General features: G+C 44.3%; 1 pseudogene; it reads right to left on the bottom strand.

The window, feature by feature from the left end:
• Positions 1-5,108: 5,108 nt before the first annotated feature.
• On the bottom strand, positions 5,109-10,068 carry LOC141041948 (uncharacterized; annotated as a pseudogene).
• Positions 10,069-11,705: the final 1,637 nt, after the last annotated feature.

Here is an 11,705-nt window from a genome sequence, read left to right as displayed (position 1 = left end):
CGCCTCCGCCTCCGCCTCCGCGTGACAGCCACTAACTATGGCTTCGGCTTGACTTCTCACGGCGGGTCCTGCCGGCCGGCACACATCTATCACCTGACCTCACCCCCGCTCGGCCACCTCTAGCTTCCACTGGTGATAACGGTGGCCACAATATGCATATGGATATCCACGGCCACATGCTGTTATCCGACTCCGAAAAAGCTGAGAACTAGAAAAGTTTCGTCGAGGGAAAAAGGTTTGTATTGTCAGTTCTCCTTTGTAACCATCTGGCCGGCACTTGCACATGATGCTTGATGCACCGGCCGCTCTCTTTACAGCTGACAGTATACTCTTTAGTTGCCTAGCTAGCTTGCATACAGACACACTGACGACTGACCGGCTGACTGACTGACCGACTAGCACACCAATTTTGATCAGTTTGTTTTCGGTTGCCATTCTCGTGCTGCTGATGCTAATGGCTCGCTAGCTGAAGCACACACATACATCTCGTAAATAGGTTTAAGGACTTCCAAAAAGGGCAGTGATCTGCGCCGGCGCACCGGCCCAACTGTTGGGCCGGTCGAGGCCCAGCCGTCCGATGCGGTTTGCGTGGACCGTCAGATCTACGCGCATAAACGGACTGAAGCAACCGTTGCAGCAAAAAAGAACAGTTTTGTTGTGACCGTGTACGAACAGCCACAACAAGGAAAACAGGGGAGCTGGATCCCCCCGCGACTACCCGTCCCCGATCCGCGGCGGCGGCGGCTAGATCCGCCTGTTATTCGTTCCCCGCGGCCGAATCACGTCGAGGAGGGGCTCCCCCACCTATCAAGCCGCCTTGGGATTGCTTCAATCATGTCTTACATACGTCATGACCTCCTTGCCGCCATGGATTTGGGCTTGAGCTCCGCTGCCGTTCATGGCCGGAGTCCCCTGAGGCGGCAAGGCCCTGGTGGTAGTGGACCGGTGCTGCAACGGTACTACAACCCTGATGTGGTCTTCCAAGATGCAGCACGGCATGGCCGGGATGAAATTGATCTGGTATGAATTCCAATTGCAAATCGTAGATCTTTTGTTCACAAAAAACTGTTGCAACCTTTGATTTCAATTGATGAGCGTGAGATTAAAAAGAGATGTTCTCAACATACTTGTGTTTGATTTTTGTGTAATGTTTCTGAGATGTTGTCAATTAATGCAAGCATCTTCCTGCTGTCTGCTAGTAAAATGTTACAAGTATGTGTTGCATTTGCTACATGCGCCTTGCTGGATGTTGCATGCTACATCCTAAAATGCTGCATGCAGGAATTGTTTTGGAATTGTGATTGACATGCTGCGTCCACTTTTTTTGTTCGCGCTTTTTGCGTGTTTTTTCACGCAGCAAAAAAATGACTTGGGTGCTGATTTTGTTGCAGAATGTTGCTATAGAGCCATCAATTTTCCTTGATGATGATATGCAAAATGTTGTGCACGAAGAAGAAGATGATGGAATTGATCTGAATGGTACTCCAGGAAATGATAGTGACGATTCGTTGCAGCTGAACACGGATGGTGTAGCTCCAAATCATGGCAATGCCCGTGTGGCTAGTGACAATGCCAATGGAAATGCTGCAACACTTGTTGACGAACCAGATGAAGAAATATCATCACAGCCAGTTGTCCCTTTTCTTGGAATGGGTTTTGACAATGTTGAAGAAGCTCAGCGTGTTTACAATGAATATGCCTCGAAGATGGGCTTTGGAACTCGCATTGTGACATCAAAGCATAGTAGGAAAAATAGCTCGGAGCAGAAGCGCATTCTAATCTATAGAGTTTTTGAGTGCGTACACTCACGGAAAAATCCTTCGAAGAATGTTGGTGGTAGCATTTCTGACGGGGCTATAACAAATCAGTGTGAAGATGTTGATATGAGCTATTCTAGTAACAAAAAATCTGCAAGCAAACAAGCTGGCATCTATATGGATGTGAGCGACAAGAGGAAAAGAAACCGGTTGGAGCGGTATGATTGCAAGGCTCGTATGGGTGTTAACCTTAAAGACGGTAGCTGGGTTGTGACAGTTTTTGAGGCCGATCACACACACCAGCTGATTTTGCAAAGGAGGCGTCGGAGATTTTTCCGCTCTCACAGAAAGATCCCGGATGCAGACATGCAGTACATCACTTCACTGCACTATCGCAACATATCAACGGCTAATATGATGGGCTTGCTTGGAGATGCACGGTGTTGCGATCCAAGGAGTTTGCCGTATGTGAAGACTGATGTGACAAATGCAAGAGCAAAGCTGCGAAGGGGCCTTTCAGAGCGTGATTTGGAGCTGACAATCGAGTACTTTGAGAGAAGACAAGTGGAGAATCCCAACTTCTTTTTCTCGAAGCTAGAAGAAGATGGAGCTGTTAGGGCGCTTTTCTGGGTTGATGGGAGAACAAGGGCCTTGTATCCAAAGTACAAAGATTGTGTGTTTTTCGACACCACATTCTGCACAAATCGCTACAACTTGCCCTTTGCTCCGATTGTTGGCATTAACAACCACACACATACTGTTTGCTTGGGGTGCGCTTTGTTGCCTGATGAGACCATCAAAACTTTCAAGTGGGTCTTCCAGCAATGGATGTTGGCAATGAATAACGAGCATCCGTTGAACATTATGACTGATCAAGACCAGGCAATGGCTAAAGCCATCTTAATGGTATTTCCAGATTCAACACACAGATGTTGCAAGTGGCACGTCTTCCGGGTTGCAAGGACGAAACTAGGGAAGATGTTGGGCAAGGATGAGCCTTTTGCTGAAGCATTCTATGGTTGCATCAATGATTCAGATACCGTTGAGGAGTTTGAAGAACGGTGGATGCAGATGGTCGAGTTGTTTGGTGTGGCTGATAAGAAACACCTCAAGAACATGTGGGACAGCAGGGAGATGTGGGCTCCTGTGTACTTTAGGAATAAGTTCTTCCCATTCACAGGAACAACCGGGCGGTCCGAGGGCCTGAATTCCTACTTCAAGACTTTAAATCATCATGGAGACTCGGTTTGGACATTTGTCCAGCAGTTTGAGCTTTGCCAGGAGCTAATGCTTGATCGTGAAGACAATGCTGGCTTCATCAATGAAGCGACGAGGCCGCCACTCTGGGGAAAGTAAGTCCAAAGTCATGTAGCATTTTTTTTAGTTTTCCAGTTCAGTGGGGTTGCAGCATTTCTTTGAAACATATGTAGCAATTCTTATTGATGTTGGAAGCTTTTTTGTTTGCAGTTACAACATTGAAAAGCAAGCTGCAGATTTCTATACCAGAGAGGTATTTTCCAAGTTTCAAAAACTGTTGGCTAAATCAACAGGCTATGGTCTGCAATATCAGCTGCAAGGGGATGTCATCTGGTTTCGCATTGTTGCAAATTATGGCGTCAACCCTAAAGTGTACACGGTGCATGTTGCCCCTAAAGATCAGACATACATGTGCACCTGCAACATGTTTGAGATGTGTGGGCTGATCTGCCCACATATCATCCGTGTCATGGTGCACCTGAACGTGCAAACGATACCTGCGACTTACATGCTTCCAAGATGGTCTAAGAGAGCAACCGACCTTGCGCCTGAACCGGGCGATGGGCATAGAGCTATGCATTTCGGCGTCCCCACGACAAACACCCTAAAGTTTAACTCTCTATGCCGGAAGTTTGGGAAACTCGCTTCTGATGCATGCTTCAATGATGAAGCTTATAGTTTTATCTCTGGGCTAATTGATCAGGGTAGTGTTGGGGTTGCTGCAATAAAAGCTAGAGCAACTGATGGGGTTGCAGGAGACGAAGAAGCCCAAGGTCATGTAGAAAATGCACAAGTCTCAGGGGGTCCAAGTATAGGTCAGCGGGATCCAACCCTCGTAGGACTGCGGAACCCACCAAAGTCAGCAAAGAAAGGCAGGCCAAAAGAGAAAGAGAAGCGCAGGAAGCCACTAATTGAGATTCGAGAAGATGAAATGAAGAAGAAAGCAAAGAAGGATGCAGCGAAAACGAAGAAAGCTCCAAAGCCAAGGGAAAAGAAGACTCCATGCAAATATTGTGAAGATGAAGATCGCAACGTGAAGGATTGCCAACTCCTTGTAGCTTTTCTTGCTGCGAGTGCGAGCGCGAAAGCTCCGGGCGTCGAGACAATCCTTACACTTTAGGATATTTTCATGAGGGAAAAAATGATGAATTGCCTTGTAACACCCCATGACTTATGATAAAAAGTTGTGTTGACTAGCTGTGAATGTTTGTTTTGTGGGATTGCAACATATTACTACATGCGTGGTTTGAAAAAAGCAGAATGTTCCTTTTTACAAGAGTTGATTTAAAAAAATTCTTATTGTTATATGTTTGTGAGAGCTTACTTTTTGTAGTATGATGGTGCCAAAATTTGTAGATTTTTTTTGTAAAAAAAAGCAGAATGTGGGTTTTTCCTTATTTTTTTAAATAGTACTCAATGGTTGTTGTACCACAGCTTGATCCATGTTTATAATGAACATGTTTCAAGCTTTTGAAAAGCATGGGGTAAGCTTTTTCAAAACATGGTTGAAGCTTCTGTAAACAAGGTAAACAAGGTTGCAGATTTTAGGAAACATGTTTGAAGCTTTTGAAAAACATGGTTGAAGCTTTTGAAAAACATGGTTTAAACTTTTTCAAAATATGGTTGCAGCTTTTAGGAAACATGGTTGAAGCTTTTTGCAAAACATGGTTGAAGCTTTTTAAAACATGGTTGTAGCAAAATAACAAGTTTGAAAAGGAAAAAGCCTTGAATGATTTGAAGTGTTGATTTAGCTGTACAGCAAAAGTTGGGAAAGGAAGCTTATTTAAATTATGCTTCCAGCAAAAATATTCTAGGGATGTAGCTAATTTGCAGGTAAAAATGTATATTTTGGCTCTGCAACAAATCTAACAGAAGGTTGTAGCTATTTCCTGTGAGCTTCCAGCAATTTAAGTGTGTGACAAAAGTAGCATTCACATATTATTTTTTCAGAAAATATGTTTTGAGGGAAAAATGCACAGAGATTCCCTTGAAACTTCGATGGATGAAGTTTGAAATATTTTCATATTTCAGAACCAGCGAAAAAAAAATAATTTTCAATGCATGATCATGTTGGCAAACAGAAGAACGCATCCATTAAAAACATAAGTGCATCATCCAAATATCAAGTTATCATCGGTTTACATACCAAAAGGACACATATGTTTACTGGAGGTATCAACAGTTTACATACGAACGCGCACTACTCTAATCCTATGAGAACGCTACCACCTCGGACATGATCTAGACCTAACGAAGAAACAAGCTTGTTCGTCTTGAACCTTCCAGAAAATCAAGCCGCCAACTCATCCTTGAACGCCCGCTCCTTTGGGGCATTGTTCATTGGGTGACTGAAAAGGTTGTATGCCACATCGATGCGGTATCGCGCCATGTCTTCCTGTAAAAAATGAATACAAAAAGTAAGCAAGTATGATACTAGTTATTCTTGTGTTGCATGAGTATTGAAAACAAAAGGTAAAACAAGTATGACACTAGTTATTCTCGTGTTGCATGAGTGATGAATGCAAAAAGTTCACATCCATCCACCGCAAAAAATTGATATGGATGTAGCAAAATTATTATATGGATGAAGCAAAAGCAGAATGTAGTTGTAGCACACTAGACATATGGATGTAGCAAAAAAGCCTAGTAGGTACGAACTTAAACCACATATGAAGCAAAAACAACACATGGTATTCTTCTGTTGCGTGAGTATTGAAAACAAACAAAAGTAGATTGTAACAAAATGACAAGACAAAAAATTAAAAATGTGTACCTGCTTGAACTCTCTCATTGACTTCCCATCATAGTTCTCCACATATTTGAGCCCAAAAAAGCCACAATCACATCAGTGAGATAAAAAAAGTTCTCCATCATACTTCCCATGAGTAGTTGAAAAAACAAAATGTTGAAATGGAAAACATGATTGAAGCAAAATTCAAAAAGAAAACTCACAGGGTATCTTGCTTTGGGTAATCCTCTAGGTCAACACGGGCGAAGGATCCAACATTGACATTGAATTCACTGCACTCTTGTGCGAGGGTTGCAAAGTTTGTGATCTAGCACCGAAAACACACACAAAAGTTTCAAAAAATAAAATGAGGTGTGTAAAGATGACAACAAGGCATTTATGTAGATGAATCAGAAGGGTAAACAGAAAAAATAGAGAACATGAGCCTACCAGGTTATTGGCTTGCTTCTTCAAAGGAGATTGTTTTCCTTTTGAATGGATTGAGTCAAATACATTCCACTGCTTGTGAAGCAAGTTTGCGCAAACAACTATCCAATGGCGATCATGCACAATTGTGAAAACGAGCTAGAAAAAACAAAAGAAAGGCAAAAAGGTACTCAGAACATGTAAAAAATGTTACAGCCGCGTCGCATCATTGGATCATATTTGGAAGTATTTTGTGGTGTGGAACAAAAGAAAGCTTCGTGAAACTTACGAGGTCAAACTTTTGAAGCTTGAACATTTTCATAGCCCTTTCAAGCTCAGCCATGAGTTTGTTGGTTGGAAGGTTGATGGGTCTTGTTTTAGTAGGATCTACATACAACAAAATGGTTAGTGTGTGTTGCAACGAAAATGTGAAAGAAAGAAAGGAATGAAGCATTGCTTGTTTTTACGAAAACTTACACCCGCGTGGACTGAGAAAATGTATTTCTTCAAATCCCTTTCTTTTGCTGCACGGGATGCGAGGTTGTTCATCTCGATACATAGTGACATAACCTCATCATTCATATCCCCGCGAGGCTTGAAGCATACAAGGAATTTCTTGTATCCAATGAAAAATCCACCTAGCTTGATGAAAGGTGTCCTGTTACCATAGATGCAACCGAATGATTCATTTGTTTCGAGCAGAAAAAATAAAAAATAGAAAGCAAAAATAGATAGGGCTTAGGTAGCTCACACTTGTTCATTGGGTTGTGATTTCCTCAATGGTTTCCCATACTTTACAAACTTCTCATACATTTCTGCAGCCTTATCGACCTTTTGCTTCTTTGCCTTGGTATTTTTATGGCTGGAACTTTGGCCATCCTCTTCTTCCTAGTGTTCTTGTCATGTGTGCTAGGGCCACTGCTTGCATCGGCAAATTGCTCTTCTGTAGTGACCATCTTAGGAGCTGTAGCAAAAAATAAAAATGGATGAGTTTGCAAGAGATTGTACAAAAAGAATTTGCTGGAATCACACAAATGTGAAAAATGATATGGAGAAAAACAAAAAGAAATGATGCAAGAGGAAGGAAGCATACTTGGGCTGTTATCATCGTCTGAAACAGGAAACACGGGGATGTTTGCATAGATGGGGCTGACTGTGCTCTTCTTGATTGTAGGCTCATCCGTGGAATGCATCATCTCATAGTCTTCGGAGTCCTTTGGGAACAACTCACAGGATGGCTCGTCGTCCCAAATGCCGGCTGTCGCACTCCTGGGTGCATCATAGAAGAGTGGGGGGCTGTGAGGTGAGGCGTTGCCTTCCATCTCGAAACTCACTCTTTGTTGCTCACGAGTTTCCGCAGCCTCTGTTGCAACTTCTAGGTTCAATCCGGTGACTTCATCCTTGTTGATGCTAGGTGTTGTACCTTGAGCTTGAGCTTGAGCACCAATGTCGGCATTTGCAGCTTTAGCATCATTCTCTTTTCCGCGACATTCGTCCATGATAGGTGCTTCAAAGGAAAAGTTGGGCTCATTGGTAGCTGTGATGGCGTCTCCAACATCACGAAGGAGAGCGGCCATCCGGTTGCACTGTAATCTCTTTAAACACTGTCCAAACTTGCCTACTACACCATCCACCTCTGCTGCAAAAATACCCTTGTGCTTGTCGTAGAGCATTTGAAACTGAGTTGGTACCTACAAGAAGACAAGTGTCCAACATTTTTAGTGACAAGTATATCCAGATTTTGAGAAGTATGGATGTAAAAAAAACACAAATGTGGGTGTAGCACATTAGAGGTATGGATGAAGCGAGAAACAAGTAGGTGTGCTGCTGTGTCACTATGTATCAAATAAATAGTGTGATTGTACCAATTTACTGTCATGGGTGAAGCATAAAAAACAAATGGTCTATACCTCTAGGTAGCAAATTATTGATATGGATGTAGCAAAATTATGATATGTTTGAAGCAAAAACAGAATGTAGTTGTAGCACACTAGACATATGGATGCAGCGAAAAAGCCTAGTAGGTATGAACTTAAACCACATATGAAGCAAAAACATAACATGGTTGTAGCACATCAGAATGAGGGATGCAGTAAACAAAATATACACTTGCAACTGGGTATAGTAAATAATGCAAAGCCAAAGGTAAACAGGAAATGAATACAAAGAAAAAGATAGTGTAGATTGTGAAAGAGTACCCTTAGATCTTGCATGCTAGGGAATGATTGCTGCAGCCAATCGTTGAGCGATGATGATAGGTGTGGTTCAGTATCAACATTTTGTTGAGCCTCGTTTGATTGAGAATCCTTTGCTTGAATGTCAGCACCTTGAATTTGGCTTCCTTGGCCACTAGGTGCTTCAGCACCAACTCCCTGCCCACTGGCTGCTTCAGCACCAACTTCCTGTCCCATGAGTTGTGCTGCATAGGGGGTGTTGCACAAACTCCGGATCTAGGAAAACAAAACATGAGGGGAGTTAATACTCCATTGGCAAAGGAAAATACATAGGCGGGATGTAGCAAAATTACTTGGGTGCGTTTCCCGTAGAAATGTTGGACAAGAGTGAGCTTGTTCTTGTCAACTTTATCCAATCAATCAAAATCCTTTTGGCAAACAAAGCGTATCCTCGGCACGGAATAATCAATGGCATGCTCATTTGGGAGGCCGGGTGGGATATCAATATGATCCATGTATATGATCTGCATGGAATGGAAAAAGGACATTAGCCAACAAAAACATAAATGCGAGCTATAGAAAATGTACAGAAGGTTTCATGCAGCAAAGAAAAAATATGGAGGTATTTCATAATGTTGCGTTGCATACCGCTAACATGGGAAGGCATGAAGCGATCTGAAACTCTGCTGCTTTTTCTGTATTTGCTTGCATCCTCTTCTTCTCTTGAAAGACTCCAACCTCCTCCATCGCTCGTGCCAACAAGTGCTCATCCCAAGCGAATTCATGCACCAAAGACATATCTTCCAGGGAAGCAAGATACTCGAGATTCACCATATTGCCCATGCCTGGGCACAAAACTGTTGCCAACGCAAGGAGTGCCCAAGTCCTATTTATCATAACCACGTCCTCCTCACTGCAACTAGTGAGCAACTTGACAACATGGGCGATTGGAGCCCTATTCCCCTCCTTGTAGATGCTGCAAAGATCATGTTCATCACTCTTCTTTAGAAGCTTCACGGGTCTATCACCGGATGGCACGTTGAAAATCCTTTTCACCATAAGCTTGCTGAAGGTGATAGATTTGTTCTTGTGTTTGAACTCAGAGAGTATGTGATTCGTGTTCATCGCAACAAACTCAATGAGCTCATGGGGCACCTTGAAAGACCGGATGTCCAACAAGTCTCCAAACGGTCCCTCCCTTATGATTCTCTGTTTTTCCGGTGATACTTGCTTCCCAATCTCAGCCAGCCTTTTTGAGTTAAACCTTGACTTAAAGCCACATAGATTGTATTTCTTCTTATTCTTCTTCTTAGCCTTCTTACTCCCCTCATTCTCACCAGAGGTGCCTGCAACATCTACAAAAAGGAAAAATGTATAAGCACACATAAAAAATATACACATCAGTTGGACAGTGCTTAATTTAAGCTACTAACACCACTTCAACACGCTACTAACACCACTGAAAAAAGCTACTAACGACAACAATGTTGCATTCTGAACTTATCACAGGCCACAACATTTTGCATCTAAAAATGTTACATATATGTTTCAAGTATTCATATACAAAAAACATCAAAAAATCACCTCACTAAAACCAATGAAATAAAACACAGCCTTGTTCAACTGTATATGTTTCAAAAACTGGTGCATCAGTTAGCTCAAACATTGAAAAAATAGCAGTAGTGGCATCCTCATGTCACCAAAAAAATACATAGAACAGGGAATGGGTCGGGGCACCATATATGTTTCAAAAAACTGGCATTAGGAATTCCGTAGCTACATCATATTTGTTACTTATATGAACTATCATAGTGGAGTAGGCCAATCGAGTATGCAGGACACATGGACTGTGAACCAAGAGAAAAATAAGTTGGGGGAAATGGGCAGGAGAGCTGAATTCTGCTCTATGCAGTCATGCACGGGAAGCCCCTGCCCCGACCCCTCCAGCGGCGACGGCCGTTGTCACAACCTAACATATGTGCGAGAACAACAAATCCCATAGTTCGTGGAACAAAAAAAATCCTAATCCCATCCCAAATCCCTAGCCACCAGAAGCCCAAAAAACCACCACCCCCGCCCCCTCCCACAACCCTGCGGGAACACCACCCCGCCCGCTCCCTCGACCCGCGGGAACACCACCCCATCCCCGTCCGCGCCGGCGCCGCCGGCGGCCCGCGGGAACACAAACGGCTCGCCCCGCACCATAACCCGCCCTAACCCTAAAGCCAATGGGGGAGGGGGAGACAACACAACGATAGGGAGAGGACGAGGGGAGAGTTACCATCCGGGGGCGCCATAGATCGCCGGAGAATCGAGATCCGCCTTGGCCCGCCGCCGCCGCTCCTAATCTCCAGGCGCCAACAAGCCAGCCGCCCGCCGGTCGCCCTGCCTCCTCGCACCAAAATGACCCCCCCGTGTGGTTGCAGCAAAAACACGGGAAGGGATAACCCGTGCGTGTTTAAAAAAAGGGCCTGGTAACACGTGGCGCAAACAGCGTCCTTGGATCAAAAGAGATCCAACGCACGGAGCGCGACCGGCCCGAGCGTTCCGCCGGCGCCCCGGCCACAAACACTTCCCTCGAAAAATAGTGCGAATTTTACTCGATTCAGGTGCTCGCACTAGGATATTCGGGAAGATTCGGGGCTGTTGAGTGCCTTCGCTGGCCACCTCGGCAGCAATCACCAGGTCACTCATGGCACATCCGAATCTCAAACTCCTCGAAAATGATTCATCACACACGCACATACAAATATTTGGCTCATAAACGGTTGCTTCAGTTAGGCTAATGAAGATTTATGGAGAAACGCACACACTTGCTAGTTGGTACGTGTACATCTAAAAAAAATAACCAAACCGTTGCTTCTCAGACTCTGGAAAAGATTCGCTGCTGGCGACGTTATCTGCAACAGCCCGGTGCACGCACCACTTGTTCGCCGGGTGGAGTGCCAAGAGGAGCCATCAGGAGTGCCCGAGCAGCGCACTCAACTCAACTTCGCACGTGGCACGCCGGCGGGAGAGACCGCCGCAGCATCGTCGGATGATGACTGGCAGTGCTACTTGCAACGTCCATCGATCGGTTGATGTGGCCGCCTGACTCGGAAAGAAACACACAACGGATCAAGTCATTTCATCAGCTTTTCAACTGACATACTCGCATTCACATACGGTTGGTTAGCTGAACAAGTGTCACGAGCAGAGACGGCAGTGCGAGTGATCTCGAGTAGTGACAAGGCCCGCAGCCAAGGCGTTCCTCATCTCTGGAACTCTGCAGGTCCGTTCGTTGACCAGACAATCGATACACGTGGGTTTCTGAGGCTGCCGTTACTTGGCTCCGTAAAATATCAGCACTTCACAGGAGGCTAC

This window comes from Aegilops tauschii, chromosome 2, assembly GCF_002575655.3.
Source record: "Aegilops tauschii subsp. strangulata cultivar AL8/78 chromosome 2, Aet v6.0, whole genome shotgun sequence".
In the NCBI taxonomy this organism is placed as follows: Eukaryota; Viridiplantae; Streptophyta; class Magnoliopsida; order Poales; family Poaceae; genus Aegilops; species Aegilops tauschii.
This window is presented reverse-complemented; position numbering and strand designations above follow the sequence as displayed.